The sequence below is a fragment of the Anabrus simplex genome, chromosome 1 (assembly GCF_040414725.1).
Source record: "Anabrus simplex isolate iqAnaSimp1 chromosome 1, ASM4041472v1, whole genome shotgun sequence".
NCBI lineage: Eukaryota > Metazoa > Arthropoda > Insecta > Orthoptera > Tettigoniidae > Anabrus > Anabrus simplex.
Genome location: NC_090265.1, coordinates 279419267 through 279443878, shown reverse-complemented (window position 1 = coordinate 279443878; position 24612 = coordinate 279419267). Strand labels below are relative to the sequence as shown.

Sequence of the window (24612 nt, the reverse complement as noted above, 5' to 3'; positions counted from 1 at the left end):
TATATGATAAAAGCCGGAGAAGCATTATGTGTTGTATATCCTAAGACGACTCATTTAACATGTTTAGCACATGCCTTTCATCGTGTGGCAGAAGTGATAAGAGGCAGTTACCCCAAAGTAGATTGATTGATTTACTCAGTGAAAAATGTTTTTCTCAAAGCCCACAGAAGAGTTCATCTTTTGAAAGAAATGTACCCAGAGATTCCATTGCCGCCTAAGCCGATTCTAACTAGGTGGGGTACGTGGTTGCAAGTGGTTGAATATTATGTTGAATATATAGACTGTATTAAGAACGTTCTGCATGCCATGGACTCTGAAAATGCAGCCTCACTTGAAGCCGCGAAAACAGTTGTCTGCGATACAAGTGTGAGAAATGACTTATGTTACATTCAGCATAATTTTTCATACATAAAAAAAAAACCACTGAAAAGGCTCCAAAACTCGCATCTCTCACTTTCTGAAAGTTATGAAATTGTGAATAAAACTGTGGAACAACTAAATCGTGGTACAGGTAAAGTTGCAGATGTAGCAAACATGAAGATGGCCACTGTATTTTCAAAGAAACCTGGATATGAAGAAATGACAAAGGTTTCTGCAATGCTGTGTGGAGATTTAAGTGTAAAATTAACATTGGATTTAACCCCAGCAGATATTGTGAAAGTGAATTATGCCCCCATTACCTCTTCCAATGTTGAACGCAGTTTCACTCAATATAAATCTGTCCTTAGAGATAATAGGTGAAGATTCACTTTCCAGCACTTAAAAGAACATTTTGTAATCCATTGTTTTGGTAATTGAGAATAAGGGATTGTGTGTTCTTCAAATATATTAAAATGAGAAATGCAACATTATGTTGCATGTCGATCTACTTTGTTTAGCTTCTTCGAACTTTGATATTAAATAGAAATTAATGTTATATGAGTAATTTTAAGTCAATATATAATTCCATATTTCAATAAAAATAACTAAATATATATGTACATATTTCAATAATTATTAGTACATATTAATCCGTTCCCTGGTTATGATATATTTTTAGCCTTTATGGTAACTGTAATTTTAATACCATTCAACATTTCTCTTCATGTTATTCTCTAGGAATGAAAAAGTTTATGGAAGAATACTGCATCGTTTGTGTCGTTCTAAAACTTATTTTAGATTCATTTAATATAAGAAACGTTGACATATCTCACAGTTGAATTACTCGATTCTCCCGTCATATATTTGTGTGAATATATTAACATGTAGTATGAACCTTCCTAAGAAGTGGTGAATATTTTCGAAATACGTGATAATTTATCTATCAAACTTCAAACTGTTTTAAATAGCACTTGGAATATTCGTCCACAACACTGTCATTGAAAAGTTTTGGGATTTGACGAAATACTCATGCACGCCTGCCCATCACGCGAGGTCAACATGGGTGTGGTTCGTCTCCTAGTAGCTCGGCATCGTTCATCTCCCTGATGAGATGGCGTGTTGATATGACACTTCAGCTTGTCACGTACTAAAGTACCACTCTAATTATCTCAATGGTTCTGTAGACTGTAGAACATAAACACTCAAACCTACACTCCTTGTATTATTAGCACACATATTGAGCATCAAAGAAGCGACACTTTCCGAGGCCTGGCATCCAATTAAAAAGAACGTTTTATTTGAAGATTCGAATCTCTTGTAGAAAGAAAATATTGAGTACATATTTTGAAAGTGTTGGAAAATGTATTTACCTTGACACCTAGGATAGGAATGTCACCTTGCTGTCTCCCACCAAACCACAGCCGCCAGAGTTCACATCGTTCAATATCAAGCGCTCAGTAAGTTTAATATTCTGCTAATCAAAAGTATTTTATTATCATTAGATGATTGAAATAATGATTAGAAATATTAGTTAAAAAGTACATATATTCGTTTGCGTGATACCATCTGAAGAAAAATGAATACAGTGTAGGATATAAATATGAACTTTAGCGACTGCAGCTATCGAGCTCGGTATGACGTTTTCATATAACTTGGACATGCGCTTGTTTGAGATAATCAGCTTATCGAATAGGTGAACGCGAAATTAATGCAGGCTGAGTGAAGTGGCGAACAACGACAGACATCATTTATGATCGCCAGGTTAATCATCATCATCATCATCATCATCATCACAGGTTGCTCTGCCACTTCAAATCGAAGAACATTATCATCACTGAATGCCATGTTAGTGCGAAAATTAGCCAACTACGAAAGATGCAGAATGTCAAGTAAGCGTCAACGAGACGATGTTCTGTCAATTAATCGTATCTACACTCACGTATTTAGACACAAGGTATCATTTATATTTTACCTACACTGACAAGAAGAGGTACCGAGCGATCGTTTACCGATTTCGCTGCAACATACATACATTACAAGCTTTTATTCCCCTCCCTGAAGGGGAGGTGCGGGCCACCTAGTAGGTTACGCCTACTCTCTGGCCAGGAGGGTTGCGCCACGGCAATTTTAATTGTACCGTGTTATTATAGAGGGCCTGTGTTTTAAGTGTGAGTAAGTGGAGAATATTGACAAGAAGATGACACAAGTATATGAAGACGATGCCTTCTTTCACAGTACAATAGGTCGCTGAGGACAAAGATTGTCGATCAGCAATACGCATTTCAAGATTCTCATCGCAAACGCAGACTAACAATGTGCAGCGCGTTAATAACATGGTTATGGACAACAAACCTGTAATTCTGGATGAAATGACGCACCAACTGTGAGTGGGGAAGCAAGTGTGTGAAGAATTCTGATGGGGTTGAATAAGACGTGCCAGAGTAGACTTTTACTGTGCAGTCATGTCATGTGCTCGTTCTGAGGTGGTGTATAGCAGTTAAAAGGGTAGAAGATTACGTAGAAAGTGACGTTATATGCCTAAAATATGTAACAATGTATTGTATAATAATAATAATAATAATAATAATAATAATAATAATAATAATAATAATAATAATGTTAGTGGCTCTGTCTGGTCAGCTTGCGTGGGGTTAGCTCTGAACTGAGTAAGAGCTAAACATAACCCTGCGTGGACACTGTCGTAGGGTTCCTCAACCCCGACACGGTACGTCCAAATGGCTGATAGGGGAAGTTCCTGTGGATATGCAGAACAGGTGTGAATAAGGCCTAGCCGAATTAGCTCCCACGGACCAACTGACGTGAAGGGAAAAATGTTGTTTTTGTTGTTTGAAAAGGCCTAACAGCTAGGTAATCGGTCCAAGAGAAAAATGGTCAATGGCCTAGAAGGCAGATGAGGTCAGCATCTGATCACCAGAGGTGAGTCCGAAGATTCATGTTCTGGAACTAACCACTCCAGTCCTAAAAATTGGACCTTGATCCAAACTTGTGATAATCAAGTACCATGAGACGTGGCAGAAATCAAATCTTTACCCCAGGTGGTAACAAATCCACTGCTGTCAAGAACAGTAAAACCGGACTGTCGGATTCTGGGGAGTATGGACTGAGACGCAAACAGAGGGTGTCGGAGACCTCTGGCCAACTTCGCCCAAATAGGAAAACCTTTTCCGGAACGCTAAACCCAAATGAGCAGGAAAGTGTATGAGATCAAAAGCTTAAACGAACAAGAAATACAGATACTGGGACTCCAAGAAACACATCTGACTGACGAAAACAAAATGGATTTCAGGAACTACAGACTCTTCCAAAGTAAAACAGACAAACGAATTCTCAAAAACACACCACTTTTAGGAGTCGCTTTTGCAGTCAGGAAAACATACTCAACTCAATAACATATGTGCAGACTGTAAACGGTAGACTAGTGACAATCACCTTAAAGTGTGCAAATAAAATATACACACTAATTATTCAAGCACACATGTCACTCAATGAGGACAATAAAACAGACTGCGGAAAGGTAGAAACTCTAGAAGAAATAGTATACAAAATTCCTCCAGTCCATGTCAAAATACTCTTAGGTGACTTCAATGCACAATCAACCAAAGCACGAAAGCACAGAAAAACAATTGGAAAATTCCCAGCACATAAATGGGCCAACCAAAATGGACAAAGATTAGTCGAACTCTGCAGGATATTCAACCTTAAAATCATGTCAACACAGCTCAGAAAGAAACCAAAACAAATGACATGAAGATCACTGAACACATTCATCGGCGAATTCCAAATTGATCATGTAGCAATCTCTTATCCAAACCACAGAAAAATTATGAACGTCCAAGTCAGAAGGGGCGCAAACATAGACTCAGATCATTACGTGACAAGAATCAAACTACATTTAAAACCTCAGAGATTCGCAAGAAAGAAGCCACTAACCCCAAAATTTGACACCACTAAGATCCAACCATCTCTCACAAAAGAATCAGAGATAAGGAGGCAAAAAATTGGCAACAACTCAAAAGCAAACTGATTAAAGCATCACAAACTTCTCGCTAATTTCTCTGCAGAAAAGGAAAAGGCACCCTTGGTGGAATGGAGAATATGAACAAGCAATCCAGTCTCGACAGAAGGCATACAACAATTCGAACGGAACAGGACAGAGAATAACTACAGAAAACATTCCTGGCAGTGAGGAAGGAGACTGCTCAATGGATCAGACAGACCAAAAGGAAAGTTGGAAAGGATCAGCTAGTTAAAGTCGAGAAAGACTTTGAGAGAAACGACACACGAAAGTTCTATAAGAACTTCAAAATTAAGCTTGCAGGATATCAACAGCAAAGTCTTTGCTTCAAGAAAGAAAATGGGCAATTGGCACTAAACAACCAAGAAAACTGCGAGGAAATTTACAGGTACTTTAAACAACTACTGAACTGTCCAGAACCAACACAAAGATTTTCACCACAAGAACCTGAAAATACTCATCTAAATTCATTACCACCAGATGTCCGGCTCCATGGCTAAATGGTTAGCGTGCTGGCCACAAGGGTCCAGAGTTCGATTCCTGGCTGGATCGGGAATTTTAACCATAATTGGTTAATTCACTGGTACGGGGGCATGTATTCATCATCATTTCATCCTCATCACGACGCGCAGGTCGCCTACGGGAGTCGAATCTAAAGACCTGCAACTGGCGAGCTGAACTTGTCCTCGGACACTCCCGGCACTAAAAGCCATACGCCATTTCATTTCATTTACCACCAGATGAAGAAGAAATCACAAGAGAGATCAAAAGACTCACAAACAATAAAACATCGGGTGAAGATGGAATCATAGCGGAAGTCCTCAAATCAGCCGGTCCAAACACCATAAAATAAATCACAAAAATCCTCCAAGATATTTGGCAAACAGAACAAATACCAGAAGAATGGAAAAATGCATTAATTCACCCACTGCACAAGAAGGGAAACAGAACAGATGAAAACAACTACAGACGAATCTCACTAGTATCGGTTGCATACAAAATTCTATTCCAATGTCTTTTTGATAGAGTACAACAACAACTAGAACCACATATCGGAGAATATCAAGAAGGATTCAGACCAGGCCGATCGTGTCTAGAGCAAATCTTAAATCTAAAGCTAATCCTAAGACATCAGAGAACTTGTAGCAAAAATTCAGTCTGATTTGAAAAAAGCCTTTAATTCAGTCGATCACAAATCACTATTCCAAATACTGAAAGAACAAGGTTTAGACATGAAGACACTTGCAATCTTAAAAGACAGTGACAGACACGAAGTCCAAGGTTAAGTTCATGGGTGAATCCTCAGATCCCTTTGAAATGAAAACGGGAGTAAGACAAGGAGATGGACTCTCACCTTTACTCTTTAACTGCGTCCTTGAAAAAGTCATACAAGAATGGCGCAAAATTCACCAATGAATCACTTCGGGCAGAGGAAAAGGCAGCGACAGATTGCCTAGCATTTGCAGACGACCTAGCAGTCTTAACTTGAGATATTTCAACAGCCCAAAATCAGATTTAACTTCTGAAACAAATTGCAGTAAAATTCGACCTACATATATTTCTTGAAAAGACAGAGTGAGTGACCTGCAACAAAGAAGCACCAAAATTCATGGCGACAAAATATGGCAAAATTAAACGAGAATCCCAATTTACGTATCTTGGTGAAACAATTCAGGAAAATGCAATTGAAACAAAAGCCAATGAAATTAGATGCCAAAAGATAGAAACTACATACCGACCAACCCAAAATATCTATAACAAAAATTGTATCTCCAAGCACACAAAACTAAGAGTCATTGAACTGGAGAGCCTTCGTGGGTCAGAAACGCTAACTTTGAACAGGATAGCAGACATTGAAAATATTGAGAAAAAGGAACGCTAAATCATAAAAAAATCCTAGGCTCAAAACTCGCCCACGGACAATACCGACTCAGGGGCAGATAGGAAATCAAACAATTTACAAATATTCACATTGACATTAGAAAACGCAGGTGAAGCTCCTATGTGTATGGACATATTAAAATAATGTATCCAGACAGACTTACAAAAAATAGTTGTATTCTAGGAAAACATGAGTAAAGCTAAAACAGACACAATGAAATGGATTGGGGAAATCAAAACTGATTTGAAACAATCGGATATTACACCAATGGATGTACAAAGCAGGGTAAAATTCACAAATGGCAAGTTGACCACGTGGAAAGGACAAAGGAGAATACTGAAACAACCTGGTCTGAAGACAGAAATGAAGCCCACAGTAAAAGAATGAAAGAATTGTGGGCACAAATTAACGCAAATACACGCCTGTCAGTAAGAGCCTCCGTGGCTCAGGCGGCAGAGCGCCGGACTCTCACCACTGGGTTCTGTGGTTCAAATCCCGGTCACTCTATGTGAGATTTGTGCTGGACAAAGCGGAGGCGGGAGAGGTTTTTCTCCGGGTACTCCGGTTTTCCCTGTCATAATTCATTCCATCAACACTCTCCAATATCATTTCATTCCATCTGGCATTCATTAATCATTGCCCCAGAGGAGTGCGACAGGCTCGGCAGCCGGCACAGTTTCTATCCTCGCCGCTAGATGGGGGATTCATTCATTCCATTCCTGACCCGGTCGAATGACTGGAAACAGGCTGTCGGTTTTCATTTCACATGCCTGTCATTACTAATGGGATTGTTCGCAGGGTATATACCAATGTTAATGGTTTTGCATCCCACCGAACACATTTACCGTTTCTGGATATATCAAGGTGCCCGTTTTTTGGTCCCTCAGGATTAATTCACATGCCGATAAATCTACCGGCACGAGGCTGGCGTAAATCGAGCACCACGGACTGAGCCTGGCTCGAAGTTGGGGTCAAAGCACTGGCGCCTCAACCGTCTGAGCCGCACTGCCTAGTAAAGTATGTAAGAGGCAGTGGTACGTTAGTTTAAGAAAAAAACTTTTTTTTACATTATATTTTCATGGAGTATGTGAGGAAGACTTACATGCACCTTACTCATTTCAGTGACTACCTAGAGTAGGAAGAGAACATCGTAGGAATATTCCAAATCACAGGGAAAGTGCTTTTGAATTATGAAATGAAGAAACAACAGTTCAGTCCGTCAGAGACAAATGTACTGGTCAGCTTGTAGCAGACAAAGGGTTGTCACAGCAATATCGAGCAGAAGATGGTTTCAACACTTGTCGTACTTGTTACGCAAGGCTATCCGGTACGTACGAAGTGCGCCATTCCGCTCGATAAGGAGGAGGATCATCATCGACTAACAGAGAGTTTCGAAGTCTGTTTGAAAGAGCTAAAGTCTGGGTTAAAATATACAGACTTCGAGGAAAGTTTGTTAGAGTGGGATGGTACCACCTGTGTCATTAACTTCATTGTGGAGAAATGAATATTTACTGTTACTTCAATCTATTACTAAATGTATTTCCTCATGACCTTAGGAAGCGGGAAAGTTCTAGAAGTTCAAGACGACAGAGGAGTGGTATTCCTTTGCAGACTACAAATCAGTAAATTTCTATTCACAATACGGGTTTTAGAATTACGAAATTTTCGAAGACAATAAGCATAACTTACGATCGAGGAAATAATAATAATAATAATAATAATAATAATAATAGGGGAGAGAGGGGCAATGGGACGCGTCGGGTAATGGGACGCACCCCTCTAAATCCCCGCCCATGGTAGTAAGCATTCTGTAATCTGCTTCAATATAATGAGGAGTCACCATAACGTTGATGTGAGCAGAATGTCAGCCTGAGTTGCATGTGTTTCTTGTGCTGTGCAGAAATATTCGTTTTGTTACATCATCTTACATCAGAAGAGGTGAATTTACTGTATATTAAGGTACGTACTAAACTGTCCTTTTTTTTCCTCGAAAGTCTTCAGTTTTCTTAACGTGAAATGCGATATCTTGTAATACACACGTGATTTCCATGTTTCCTTCATCGGTTATTAAATGGCAGGACAGAAGGTGTGAAGGTGTCTAGAGGGGTAATCGTACGCACTCTGCGTCTCATTACCCCTTCAGCGCGCACAATTCTGTTCTCGCCTTCTTCAGTTGGCTAAGCTATTTTACGGCATGGCGATGACTGAACTACGTCGTGTTGCCTATGAATTTGCGGACAGGAATAATCTTCCAACAATTTTAACAACACTACTAAATTAGCTGGCCGGCAAGGACTGGCCGCAAGGTTTCTTGACAAGAAACCCAGAACTCAGTCTGCGGAAACACGAAGCTACTAGCGTAAGCAGAATTTTATCATTTAATAAGGCAGAAGTTGATAGACTTTATCACAATCCCTTGACTGTCAGTGAAAAACGTAAGTTGTCTACGTCATGTATTTATAACTCTGACAAAACCAACATTTCGACCGTCCAGAATCCACCTCCAATAATTGCTCGCGAAAGTCAAAAGCAAGTAGGGACAGCGACCAGCTTAATATTGTACGTTTCGCCATGAATCCTACGGGTAATTATATACCACCCATGTTTATACATATATCCTGGTGTGAGGATGTCCACTGCTATAACACGTGGAGGCCCTCTAGGAAGTATTTACGTGTTCTCCAAGTCAGGATAAATGAATGAGGATGTGTTCCTGACGTGGCTCAAGCATTTCGCAGCATACACGCAATCATCAGTGAACAATCCAGCTCATCTTTTCGAGTCACACATCACTTTCGCTTTAATTTCCGCAAGGAATACGGAATTGTTTTTTTATCAATTCCTCTCCTGTCCCTATCAGAACATTAACATTTTGTGCGAAAACACAAAGGTCTAGGCCTAAGCAGCACTCAGAAATTTTAACAGCAACACCAAGAGAATCAATATTAGAGGAGTTAGAAAAGAAGAGAGAGAAACGAGTACACAATGGTCAAGAACAGTTGAGGTCCACATTCAAGAAAATGAAGAAGACAAAGAAGGTACTTTTTCAAGACAACAACAACAGTTCGTCAGATGAACTTTGTCAACATGATGATGATTACACGGAGCAAGTGGTGTTTGGGTTGCCACAGAGGACTACCACCAACGATGTTTGCCTCTTCTGTGGTGAAAGAAGTACATGCGTGCCATTGCAAAACCAATTTACACATTTTGGTAGAATACTCGGGAACATTACTACTCGTGTACTTGTATTCCACACTCCGTATTCCTAACTATATTTCCTATCATACTGGAGTATTGTAGAAATTTTGGATCCAACGTAGTACCTTACACAGGCGTTTTGCCTTAGATGCGTGCAATTGCCCCTCTCTCCCCTAATAATAATAATAATAATAATAATAATAATAATAATAATAATAATAATAATAATAATAATAATAATAATAATAATAATAATAATAATATTAGTTTTTTAAATACATCGAGTTGAGCCTCTATGGACTGCGTGGTAACAACCAACTTCATTTTAGTGTCTAGGTCTTGTTCTTGTTCCAGCTTTGACTTCCTGCCAGTATCTTCTGAGCCCAGTGACGAGTGCCTGTTTATGTTCTTCAGGCAAACGTCCTTTCCGTCTTCTGGAAGTTGATGCCATTTTGAAACCTTGATAGTTGTTCACCAATCTTTTGAATGCGTTCCTGTCATGAATTTCTTGGTCTGAAATACCAATCTGCGCCAGATCTTTTTCGCATTCCTGGAACCATCTCGGCCTTGTTGCCTTAAATTGAATAAAATTCCATATTATTTTTGTTAGTCGATCATCAGTCATCCTCAAGAGATGACCGTGAAATAATAGCCGTCTCTTCTTAATTGACGCTGTGAGAGGTTCTGTCTTGCTGTACAAATCCTCATTTCGTCTCATTTGCCATTGCGCTGTCTTTTTTCCAGCCGCTCAGCTTGACCTTTACTACTTATGGTCAAAGTTTCAGACGCATATAACCCCTCAGGTTTTACAACTGTGTTATAGTGTCGGAACTAGGCCCCTATACTCATAGACTCTTTATTATAGATATTCTTTTTTCATTTGGTATGCCTGGTCTAACCCATCCTGACATTGATTGCTTCCTCTTCTAATCCATTCTGCTGGATAACTTCACCAAGATATTTGAAGTTCTTGACTCGACCGATTTTTCCAAGATTAGTGATCATCGATTCAGGTCCATCACAGATGTTTGTCACATATTTTGTATTCGGAAGAGAAATCTGGAGTCCTACTTCTGACAGCCTATTGATCTTGTTTACTGCTGAATCTATAGCAAAAATCATCCAGATCAGCCAGATCATCCGCAAAGGCCAGGCAGTTAACGTACACCCCTTTGTGCTCAGAACCAAGTCTGAACTGATCTCCCTTTGTTTCTTCTTGGTCTAACAACTTCCTCCACTCTCGAATTAATTTTTTCCAAAACACAGTTGAAGAGAAGTGGGGATGGTCCATCTCTCTGTCTGACACCCGTTCTGATTGTAAACGGTTCTGAGATCTCACCCATAAATTTTACTTTCGACACTGTGTTGGTGAGGGTTTGTTTGATCAAATTTCTTGACGTATCCAAACTCTTCCAAAATATTCAGTCTTATACTTTCTGAAATAATAATAATAATAATAATAATAATAATAATAATAATAATAATAATAATAATAATAATAATAATATCGTATTGTTGCAGGTGTTTCTAGATGATGCCATCTGGAGAAATCAGTTAATTTCGACTTTTCTTTCTTGCTAGTAGATCATACCACTGTGTTTATCTGCTGTCAGTGTTCCTAGTAGAGAAATGAAGACTAAATTTGGACAGATTAAAATATAGAAGTAATTCAGCCTTGTTTCTCATGAAGATATTTTTACCTGCCAATACAAACTGCAGTAATTTCCATTCTATGTTTTTTCCGCCTTCAGTACCTACCAACCTCAGCCGGAAAATGACTGAACAAATGAAATTAATATGATTAACATTCATGCCTCCGCGGCAGGGCGCCCTGGCGTGATGTAAGCTGAACACTTCCACGCCAGGCAGGTGTGAAGTGCGGCTTGCCTAAATCCGTGCCGATGGAATGTATGGCTCATGAGAGATGTGTCTCGAACTGAGTCTCAGGGAAACAGGGCGTGCTGTTATACTCGAGCACTTGGAACTGTGCTCGAGTGGGCTAAACTTTTCACCGATACTCGTGGGACCACAAAAGGAACCTCAAGAAAATTCAGGCAAATTCTCTACTGTAAAAGGAGTGTCTTCATCGAGAGACTTGTCAACTAAAGGCTCTGAAATGAAGGTCACTGTTGTTGCTTCCAGAGAGGTTACGGGGGATAAAAGGCTGAGGGTAACTGAAGACACAAGAGACTCTCAGGAGCCTAAAGGAAGAAACTAATTCAAGAGAGGAAAAAGAGCAAACCTGGAATGAAGAAGAGCCATCTAGAAGGCCTAATCTCCAGAGGCTATTGCATGTTCAAGCAGAAGAGGTCGATAAGGAGAAGAAAGAAAGGTACAGGGAAAGTACAATCTACAGAGAATTCGTGTCACTGATCCCTTTATTAGTACACGAGGAAAAATCTCAACATTTTTCGTTGACTGTAGAGGACGGTGAAAAATCACAAAAGATTCTTGGAGGAGACACTTCGAGGAGATATAAAAGGCTCCAGAATGTGCCAGCATACCAGCACTTACAAGTATCCTAGGAAAAACAGAAGCCATTATATGCATATTGTTATCTATAAGCATGCTGCAGTGGGAATTAAAATATCAGTAATAGATGTAAAAGCTACAAACTGAATCGGGAACAAGCAGACCTGATCAGAATTAAAATACTTGAGACAGTGGATATTAATCCTCCTGAGGAAGTGTCACTGAAATTTATCAAGTCGAAATTCTCACAAATAATTCTTCGGAATACCTCTGACAATGAGAATAGCAAACAGTGACTTTATCGAACTGTGGGCACAACTAGCTGTCTGGGAGGCGGTGGAGCTTCATGTGATGGACTCCAAAGACCTCTCAAAGAGGTCAAATACCTCTAGATACCAACCACTCAAGAATATGTAAATTGGCGTGTTTACCCACAAAATTATAAAGGAGTGGGACTGTTGTAGGGTTAACCGCCGCGAATTAGTGGGTGGTGAGAAAGAAGGGCCTCTCCAGTTTTGAATGGCGAGACATGTACCACCAGTACCTCCTTTTCCAGGGCACTCACCCAGTGCAGGCTACTGCAGTCACTGCTGTAGTGAGTACGAAACCCTTCCACGTGTACAGGAAAAGTGTCCGAGAGGAAAGATTCTGAGAATAATGTGACACAACAATATCCGCGAGATGATAGCCAACGCTCTTCGAGCCAGAGGATAGGAAGTTTACGAGAAAGTTCACTGCTAAGCAGACAATAAAAGTTATCGCCGTATTGACATTATTGCAATCAACCCATCAAACTCCGTGGCATAAATTACCGGCCCAACATTTTGCTATGAAGTATTACCTCCACAACCAGTCGAGGTCGATAAGGATAAGAAAGAAAGGTACAGGAAAAGTACAATTTACAGAGAATCCGCGCGACTGATCCCTTTATTGGTACACGAGGAAAAATCTCAACATTTGTCGTTGACTGTAGAGGACATGGTAAAATCATCATGAGTGTTATGAAACATTCTGTAGCAATCCTACGTAACCATCTGTATGGTATTTACGGTATGTGAATCTGAGAAGAAGCAATCTTCCTTACCTTGAAGCATTATGCATTACATTGTATGTTACTATGTCAATCCTGACCAGAGCCAGATTTGTAAATACGAACTAAATAATAAATCGACTTTGTATTTCATGCAATGATTCAGGCCCACCACCAGAGAAAGGAATTGGAATGACTGGTGGTCGGCTACAAGAAGGACAGCTATCATATCATCATTTGTTGATATGCAAACTCCTCCATTTGGCATGGGGGAGCACTGACATCAACCCAAGAGGTGGGTCACTTTTGGATTTCATTATCGGAAGTGGTTTACGCATTATGATTGTAGGCAATACATCTTGCTTTGCACCTAATAATATGAATGATGTTATTGCCGTAGTACTAAGTACTGTTTATATACATAGGTAGTATCATTAGCAACTGCATGTATCTCAGGAGGTCAGATGTTCCCGAATGAAACTGACGATAACATACAACGAAAGAACTGAAATTGCCGCAGTACAGACGCAAGACGCGATAAATTCACCTTTCAATGAAAGTTGTCTTGTCGTTATGCAATCTACCATAAGAATATTTCATGGTGGAATAATAACCTGGCCAAAGGAAGGAAAGAAGTTGGAGGGCTGGTCGATGCAGCCATTTGGTCAAGTAAATGGACTGACTACAGGAAAACGTTAACAGAATATAACAAAACTGTATGATCATACAAGAGATATTCTTGGAGGAGACACTTCGAGGAGATAGAAACGGCTCCAGAATGTGCCAAGCTCCAAAAAGTCCTCTATAAAGAAGGCCATATGCCTATTACAAGATATATTCTTGAAGGAGAGACTTCGAGGAGATAGAAAAGGCTCCAGAATGTACCAAGCTCCAAAAAGCCCTCTATAAAGAAGGCCATATGCCTACTACAAGACATATTCTTGAAAGAGACACTTCGAGGAGATAGAAAAGGCTCCAGAATGCGCCAAGCTCCAAAAAGTTCTATATAAAGAAGGCCATATGCCTACTAAATTACTAGAATGAGAAACTGGGGAAGTCTTGAATTGGAGTTTCTTAAATGGATAAGATTTAGTTGAGGTTGATTAACTACGTAGAAGATTGTAAACAATGAAAGTTGAAATCGGTTCTATTCTTATTTGAACTTTACAAATTCCCTAGGTATGACGGTATAATGTCCATTATCCTTCACATTCGTGACTGCTTGGAGGGATATACTTCGTAAATTAAGAGATGTTGATCAATTCTAGCTCTAGGACATAAAACCAATGAAGTGGAGACATGACAGGGAAATCTATGACCCAGGTTAAGTCCATGAATCCTGTCACAATGGTGTCAACAAAGAAAGTGTCTGTGTGGTTAGGATCGCGCAGCTGTGAGCTTGCATTCGGGAGATAGTGGGTTCGAACCTCACTGTCGGCAGCTCTGAAGATGATTTTCCGTGTTTCCCCGTTTTCATACCAGGCAAATACTGGGTATGTACCTTAATTAAGGCCACAGCCGTTTCTTTTCCATTCCTAGCCCTTTGCTTCCCATCGTCACCGTAAGACCTATCTATGTCGGTGTGACGTAAAGAAAATTGTAAAAATTGAAAATAAAAACAATCATCTCATTTATTCTCAAAACTGTTGAGAAGGTTCATGATCGGCCTGTTAGGAATGGTGTTCTGGCAAACAGACAATTACATCGGAACCAGCACGCCTACAGAGCAAGAAAGTAGTACAGAGACCGGGGAAACATTTGGAATTTTAGGAAGTGACGTTACTACTACTACTAAAATGTTTTCATTCCTCCCCTGAAGGGGGAGGCGGGTCTCTTAGACGGTGACACCGTCTCTTAGGCCGGGAGATGTGTTGCGTAAAGGAGATGCTTGGAGAAGGTGAGGGGTGTGGAGACCGTGGCCTATACTAGGAACTGTTCCGGTATTCGCCTTAGTGCAGGAGAATGGAAAACCACGAAAAACCATTCTCAGGACAGCCGACGGTTGGGCCCAGCCGTGAGGTCCGTCTCTCGAATGCAGAGGCGTAAAGCCACAGTAGAGCCGTGGCCACCTCTCCTCTGCTCGGTGGGCCGGTCAGTGTGCAGAGCTGTTGGACCACGGACCAGCCGTGGCCACTTACGGGCAGAGACTCACTCTGCATCTACCGACGGGTGACGTTAGGAGCATTTCTGGGTAAAGCAGGTGTTTTCGGCGAGACATCCTTTCAATATATGACCACTCACTGCTGTTACGGAGTGTGGTCTGGATAAAACAAGATGAAGGTGGATCGATGCAATGTTACGAAGCAGAGTAGTATACGTGTCCCTTATAGGGAACTGTCTGATGGCTAAATTTACCTGCGCTGTCCGCAGGGAGGGATATTGTCTCTTCTGCTCTGGAATTTTGCAGTAGACAGACTGCTGAATGTCGGCGTCTCCAGCTATGTTGATGATGCTGTTATCCTTGAGCAAGGAAAATTCACATAGGTTTTAATGGAACGAATAATCAAAGCACTTTATAAAACTGTTTTCAAACAGGCAGTAAATGCTCTCATAAAACTTGAATTGTTCCCCATTCACAGGAAAATAAACTCAGAGGGACTAAGACCTCTGTTTCTCAATGGCGAAGAAATTAACATTTCGGAAGAAATTATTGACTCCAATGTAACAATGATTACCGATTTCGACATCAGCGCACCGTGGACGTTGTGTGAAGGTTACCCGTATAGGCTGAGGCAGCGGAAGATTGCAGGATGTTATTTACTTAAACACTTCTTAATGGATAGTATTTATCACAGATACTGTTAACATTGCATCGTATTATATTATACCGTTATTCCATTTCCTCTTTTACTGTGTGGTTCATTTTAATAACACGCGTATTATGATCTTGAGGGTTTTACGATATTAGTTCATACACTTTTCCGCTTGTTAAACTGGGAAAACGGTAACCATTAAACTACTTACTGCCAGTTACATATTGAAGATGAACACATGCTGTCACGCCCGACTTTTGTAACCTTCATTAATAGCTATAAATGATACATATTTAATTTTGAGGTACCTATAATAGTATAGGCAGCTTTGCCTTTATTACATATTAAAGAGAAGATCATCCTACGAGGAACTACTGAAGATTGTCAAAAACGAGAGAAAATGGAGGATGTGACTTCAATGTGTCAAATGTTGTGAAACGTTACATTATAAGTGACATAATAATCTGCATGTATTAAAGAACTGAATTTAAAATCAGATCGATGTGGAGAAGATACAGTTTTGAATTATTGTTTGTTTTGGGGGATGTGGAAGTAGTAGGAAGATCTGTCTATAAAGTATTTTAAATACGATTGCTTTTCCTCTATAAGGACTCTGAGTTGTCTACCAACGCACAGTGATGTACTATACAGTAGCCATGGGAGCCTCATCAAATACCATCAGCCGTACAGATTTGGTATCAAGCGCATCCTTGCTATTAATTTTCAAGGATGACATAGCAAATTTATACGGTTTAAAAAGGAACGATAATTTACTACGTGCTGAACGACCATTTGGTAAAGGGATAGCAGCAACGTATGTCCATGTCACCGGTATAACTTCCAATTGTAAATTAAAACACTTTTTGTATCAGGCATTGGTATATATCAGATTCTGGCTTTTTTGTACTACGTATATTATTAAGGAACGGGATTTTGCAAAAATGGTTAAGACACGAAATTCTACGAATTTATAATTACGTACAATTACACTGTCAAAGGAAAGTAAATTGCAAAATAATATTTTTAGTACCGCAGTCAAAACTTGTATTAGCATTTCTGTATACAGTATTCTAAATAAACGAACTGACTAATGCAGTGTATTTCATTCTCACCGTTTACAGGTAGTAAATTATCGTATTCGGTAGAGTTCTTAATAGAAAGTCTATAAGAGGTAACACCCACAACAAGGTCCAAATAACTTTTGTAACTTTGTAAGTCTCTTTTATTTCGACTACTTGCAATCGAATTTCGCGATGATACTTCTCGGTATTGAGGAAATGCCAAGAAATAAAAAACTGCCGACACCTAGAAATGGTAACAACATGCCGTTCTATGTCTAAAACAATCTCAGTCTTGGAGCTTCTTAGTGACTGTTTCAATGCACAGCCCAAAGCAAACCTTTATTAAAACCTACAACCTTGAATTTTGTGTACCAGTTCCTGGAAGTGTAAGGCAACAAACAGAGTCCATGTGTAGGTAAAGGCAGTCTAATAACCTGAAAAATTATTTGCAACACCCAGCGCTTGTCACTGATTGTTTTGATTCACACAGTGGAGAAAATTGTTAACATAGAGTACGTAACCCTAAACATTGCGATTTCACGGTAGTTCCAGAAGAAGTGCAATACAAAAGCAGAACCTTCCGATCACGAAGGAGATTATACAGTAATTCTCGGAAAAGCAAAGAATGTAGAAATGTACAATAACGGAAACACGGCTCAATATCTCCCGTTTTTAGTGCTTGTAGGTATGAACGAGAAATTTGAGAACTCGTTGTCGGTCACCTGGTGGCATTTCAACCTATCTGCGGACTACATGAGCAACATGCATTCATATTAAAAACGGTAATAAGCACAGTTGCGGCAAAACAAACGGTACTGAAATCGAAACATATTCTGAACATCAAACAGTACTGAATACCTGACACTGTAACGACAATGGATGCAACAAGGTGGAGCTAATGCTAATACCGCGAGGGGATCACTCGCCCTTCAGCAACAACACTTTGGAGATCGCTTAATTTCCCACCCCCTTCCCACTTCCCGGATCTGAACATATGCGGCAAGCTGAAAGAATCTGTATCCGGTCAGATGACACACCTAGGAGTGGTCCCGAATTACGGAAGAAGGTTCGTCAATATTTGTGCCCTTGCGAAAATCTGTGTTCAACAGCATGATCAACAATCTATAACACTGTTATGAACAATTCGTAACACACGAGGTTGCAAATTTTAAGCACGTACTGTCTCGACGTCATTTTGCATATCACAATGACGTACCTTGATGTTGAGAGCATGTGTGTAATTTCAGTACTGTTCGTTTTACCGCATACTGTAAAATCAGTAATCAGTCAAAGAAGTTGTAATGGTACATCTGTAGGCAGAAACCTTTAATTTAAAAAAATACATAAATCGGTTCTATAGAAACTCAGGAGGACTGTCCTTAGAAATTGTTTTTTGTTTTAAAAATACAGATGATACTAAGTAAAATTATATCCGGCCACTTGGCTGAATGTTCAGCGTAGTGGCCTTTGCATTCGAGACTCATGAGTTCAATTCCTGGCGAGGCAAGTGATTTTTGCCATGCCTGTTTCATTTCCCTGGCTCTTAGACTGGAACGTACCTCTTCATTTACACAAAAGCAATGAACTGACAACCATTAGACAAGCACGTAATAAATGAATATATCTATCCACACATAACTGGCATAGGGAAGATCATCCGGTCGTAGAACTGGGACAAGTCGACGTGTGAGAAAAAACGCACACCCCCAATCGCACCCCGGGGTGTGGAAATGCAGCAGAGGAAGAAGAAGATAGAATATAAAATGATAAAATAGGATTGTTTGAAATGTCAGCAGCTGGAGGTTACTTCGATTTTTCCGCGCCGTGCGGCACAAATTCTAGAAGCGCTGGCCTGCTCAGCCCAAGCTGGTTGGTTCGATCCCAACTCACACCGGTGGTGTTTGAAGACGCTGAAATACGGATATCAAGAAGTGCCACATACAAGAACTTCTTCTTTCACTACCGCTTTTCCCACACGTACGGGATAGCTAGTCCCAACTGTGTCACATATGTATATTTAGCCCTGTTTTACGGTCGGATGCCCTTCCCGACGCCAACCTTACACAGAGATATGTAATCACTAATGCGTGCTTTTGTGGTGCTTGTTAATGTGGTATGTTTTCTGAATATGAAGAGAAAAATTTTGGGATAAACATGAGTACCCAGTCCCCGAGCCAGAAAATTTAATCATACGCGATTAAAATCCCCGACACGACCGAGAATCGTTCGCAAAACTCTCTGAATCAAAGGCCTAAACTCTGACCATTCAGCCAAGGAGTCGGATAGGCACATAAGAGAACTCATGTGGGATAAAAATCCGGCATCTTGGCGTCTATGTAAGCCGTAAGAAAAGTAGTTAGAGGGGTATAACATTAATATTATTCTTATTCTTCTTATTTTGTTGTTGTTGCTATTACTCCGATCCTACAAAGGTAACTCGAAATCGCTGAATCCAAATGGAGCTCTATGATAAAAAATGACCTGACAATGCGAGGAATTTTACATTGCTTTCCTCACGGGGACAGAGAATGATACGGCCCTACGCGTACTGTCATTCGCGGTACCAAAGCCACTGACCCTTCCCACTAGCTCCCGTACTATCATAGTTGTTAATGAAGCCTCTTGCTCCTTTTTGGTGATATTAAATGGCACAAGTTCTCCCACTTTCAAGTATGTGTGCAATAAGTAGGTGCTTTGAAGGTACCACCCATCATCATCAAGGCGACCATATCTCGTCAAGTGGAAGAACGACAACCAAGTTGTGAGACAGTTCTTCTGGAACTCTTCCTTTGTAATATAACGAGGCTGCCAGAATTTATCTAACGAGAATCTGCAGCTCGAGTTCTATTTTTTGATTTATTTAGCAAAGAACTACAAAAATAAGCAATGACAATAGAAGTACAAATATATGAAACGAATCAAATATATAGTTCGATATAACTAGGGCTCGGAAGTTTAGGAACACCCCTTTTTTTTCTTGAGTGTCCGAAGACGATGGCCAACATAATATATGTTCATTCTGGGTCACTGTAGGCCAGGAAATGGTGAGTGTTATTTGTACTTTATTGCCTTTTTTGTGTTTTTGGCTTATTGGTCCTCTTTTAGCTTTTGTAGGTCCTAACGGCTTTATTTCGCAACTTCACCTAATTTCGAATACATTTGTATTGCCCATTCTCAATTCAAATCGTCATCAGTCCATTCATTACTCTTAAACATCTTTTCTCTAGTAAATAAAGATATTTGAACCATATCTGAAAAATAAAATAAAATTAAAATAAATAATGACATGAAAAAATGAGTGCTTGGAAAAACAAGGGTATCAAAGTATGTCCAAGATAAGTGAAATATTGAAAGGAGACCATTTTAATGTGAGTGTTTTTGAAGAGATGACTATTGTTTATACTGCAAATACAACTGAGGTAAGATTTCCGAATTCCAATTTCTCTAACCCTAGTGCGGTTAAGCCAAATATGATTCCAGTTATTATAATTTCAGTTTATTTTGTTCAGGATTCCATTTCGGGTTCACTGAATTCATTATAGGTGGAAAAATATTTCATTCTAAATTCTGCAAGTAATTTTTTAACAAACACGGAATTCCTTTCTTTTCCACTATGTGCTCTCTGATAGAAGAACTATTTCACTCATAAATTTTCCCAGTGTATGTTGCATACCACCAGAATTTTACATTTTTAAACATTATATTCTTTCTTTGAATAGGTGATTAAAACTAAAGTAATGAATCAATTTGGATCGAATATTTACGTTCTTTTTGCCATCTTAGGACCTTTACTTGGATACCTTTAAGATTTTTTGGGTGATTTATAGGTTTTCAACTTCCGAGCTCTCGTCATAACCTACACAGAGAACAAAACTTTCTTCATGGAAATATACTCTACTCTTTTGTTTTATTTTTGTATTCAAACTCTTTGGGCCACAGTCTCCCAATATGTCGCCTGTTGGCTTCACCGTAATAACAGAGTTATGACCTGTTGATTACGCGCTCTGTGGTCAAATGTGTTATTGGAAATGTTTCAGTGCGCTACAGCGATCAATTTATATAAAACCAAGTATACGTATGTGTGAAACAGATAACACAAAAATGACAACACTGTGGTGAAAAACAGTTGAAGTTCCTAATATTATAATCCCGAATTGGATATTGGAGCTTTGAGCTGAAGAGCCTTCAACAATTCATATGAAGATTTCCAGTTCATCTCTAAATATATACAAATATCTTGTAAAAAATATCAGGTCACCTTAGTAGCTCATTCGCAATTTCATTTATCCGAGTAACAGATTAGTAAGGTAAATGACGTGAAGTATGACTTGTATAAACTCTACGTTAGACATTTCCCTTGATTCCGAGATCTATTAACTTTATTAATTGTGACTATTGTTATTTCATTTTGAATTAACGGTTGTTTGGAAGTTAGTCTCCCATGCATCTAACATTTATTTTATTCCATCACCAAGTCGAGAACACAAATGATGAGTTCTGACTAACTTCAGTATAAAGTAAACTATGGCGTCGAAGCGTACCCTTTTTGTTGCTATAGAGAAGAATCCTTTGGTATGTGTGCATATAGGCTGATTTTGAGCATCTCGTGGACTGACCACGTGTCATAAGTGAGGAGCATCTTGTCTTCATAGAACGAACTTTCAAACTTAACTGATTATGCATTTTAAAATAGAAGCTTGAATATCTTCGTCGCATTATAAAGAACGAGCAAAATTGCCAGATTCTACAAGTCATAATAGAATGTAAACTTAAACGTAGAAGAAGAAGGTCCTCGTTGGCCAACTTGAGAATATATTAGACTTGAATTAGACGTTTAGAGACGAAACAAAGAAAGCTATGATGACACCCAACATTAGAAACGTATAATACAGTCAAATATTAGGGTTTGTGGAAACTCGTGGGAACTCGTCAGAATTGATCAGGTCAAACAATTCTGTTATCTTCGTAGTATGATAACAGAGGATACTAGATGCTTCCTGGAAGTAAAGAGAAGAATAGAATTGGCAAAACAGGCATTTATGAGCAAGAAAAACATTTTAACCAGCACACACATGAAGATAGATGTCAGAAAATCCTTTGCAAAGTCATTTGTATGGAATACACTTCAGTATGGAAGTGAGAGTTGGACTCTGGGTAAATTAGAAAGGAATCGACTTCAAGCTGCTGAAATGTGGATATGGCGGAAAATGACCAGAACGAGCTGGACGGAAAGAAATACCAACCTGGATGTCTTAAGGGAAGTTAAAGAAAAGAGAAGATTTTTAAACGAAATGGAAAACAGAAAATTAAAATTTTTTGGACATCTCATCAGGCACAATACTTTAATCACTAACATACTTGAAGGGAAAGTGCTGGGAAAGAAAGGCAGAGGAAGACCTAGGATGAAGTATTTGGACGACATCAAGAAGAGATTAGGTTGTGTCAATTACATGGAATTGAAAGGAACAGCCAATGAAAGAAAAGAGTGGTTGCATCGACAAGGCATTAGCCTTTAGAATATTGATTGATTGATTGATTGATTGATTGATTGACTGACTGATTGGTTGATTGATTGATTGATTGATTGATTGATTGATTGATTGATTGATTGATTGATTGATTTCAGTATATTTAGACTTAAATGCATATTTGGGACAATCAGATATTTGTGCATTTTCTGTTTTATTCGTACTTGTATTTTATTCCCAACGGATATCAAGCAAGCCTATTTTGGCCAATCCTGTATAATGTCATAGGAAGAGAAGGCCAGAGGTACCTGTGAAATTACTAAAAGTACTAAAAGAGCCGTCCTGACAGGCCGAGATTAAGATGTACCACAATTTCTACTTCGTTAAGCCCCACCGTCTCCCTTCGATTACCTAACGAACGCACGACTGTCGTTCGGGATGTCGCCTTGTGATGCTTGCAAATTCACCACATCAATCAAGGAATGAGAGCAAAGTGCCAAAAAAAAAAAAGAGGTAAGAAAATACTCATATCATAGTGGATTTCAGTCTTACATATTATGGAGAAATTCCTTTTTTTTTGCCGAGTATGGTCACAGATAAGAGTATTCTTAAATTTTAACCATATCTGTAAACATTAGGGAAAAAGGAAACACCATAGTTCAAAAGGCCGGGTGAGAGCTACTATACTGAGAGTCAACTCAAGACCTTAGCGGTCCCTTCGATGTTGGTCAGACTTCTGGTCGGTGAAAAGGCTTCCGCAGCGCCAAATAGTTCCCTAGGTTTGTTACTTGTTCCTAAAGTCAGGAGCTTTCTTCAGTTTGGTTAGATATTCTGGTGAACTGACTTGATGAATTACAATTTTTGCCCTGTATAAGTATGGGAAATATATCACAGGTTGTATGTTATTCGGGTTCGTTACCACCTCTTATATTTCATACGTAGATGGCTATGAATAGTTATTGTTTTTAGTGGTGTATGTAGCAAAATAATAATTATTTAATATGATATTGATATCTTATTGCACTGTGTACTTAGTAAGTTTGTTCGAGTTCACTCCACTGCTGATAAGTTCGCATAATATGTGCGACGTTGAAGATGGATCCAAGAAAACTGTTGGCAATACTGGCTGCAACAACGTGTTCAGTATTCATAATGGCTGCCAGCTGTGAGCAAGACGTGTGATGCTGTGACGCTTGAGTCTCCTGTGAAGTACTTTAAACCTAACAAAAGTGGAGAAAAATAAAGTAGAAAATCTAAACCAAATGTTTTAAACGTTTACAGTAGCCTACGAGATAAGAATCCACTGTGGACTGTGGAAGACGTGAAAAAGACCGCGCAGCTGATTGGCGTTTCTGTGTACAGTGTTTACGCCGCTCGCTTGGAATGGAAAATCCAAGTCTCCAGGGAAAGAAAGATGTGTCAGCTCAGCACTCGCCGTAAATAAAACAGGAAGGGCCTTAACACGGTATGGGAATAGGATCCTTTGCGTATTCGATAATAATAACAACAATAATAATAATAATAATAATAATAATAATGTGTACTTACTTTATATTCATAAACCGCACCCTACCTGCAGAAATGTTGTCATGCGAGGATCATTAGTTCGTTTTAACCTTCCGAATGACGAGACTACAATATTTACAACATTCCTGGAAACATTTTATTTTTCAATCCCACTCACAGGTGGTTTTTTCAGCTTTTTGAACTGTGAGAAACTGCCACTGACAGTCGTTGCACGAGAACGGAATCATATACTTATCTTGTAAGTCTCCATGTGCCTCAAACAAATTGCATTATGAAATAAAAATAAACCTTGCTTCTCTTGCCTCGGTATTTGTCAGTAATCTGTAGGTTTTACATTGTAAATAAAGGAATAAATATGTATGGTATGCAATCAAAGTACAGCTATGTGAAAGGAAGTGATTTCGTTTGATGCTTCACTATTTCAGAATGAAGTACTGTACTTGTCAGATGGACGCACGACGTTAATGATAAGCTGGTTGTGGCGGAGATGGAGAGCCGAGACGAGACGGGAAGGGGGAACAGAGGACATGCTCATATGCGGAAGGATACTTTTCCTAAGCTCTTGACTTGAATTTCAGTATAACAGACATTTTAAAACTAAGACTGTTGCCTATTTTCATTTATTTTCTATGTTTAAACGCGAATAGAATTATCCAAATAGTGTAAGAGACGTAAAGAATATCCCATATGAGAAAGAAAAAAGATACAAGTTCCTCCTGAAAGCAATTATTTCTGAGTGGTGCTTTGTTTCTGACAGAAATAAAAAAAAATTAAATCGACCTGATGCTGGAGAATATTGCTAGTCTGACTGAACTGCTGGGA

General features: G+C 39.2%; 1 protein-coding gene across 1 annotated transcript in view; it reads right to left on the bottom strand.

Annotated features, from left to right (window-relative positions):
* The window catches only part of LOC136887089 (band 7 protein AAEL010189), a 545233-nt gene that overhangs the window by 465228 nt on the left and 55393 nt on the right, over positions 1-24612 (bottom strand). The gene's annotated exons all lie outside the window — the stretch shown is intronic.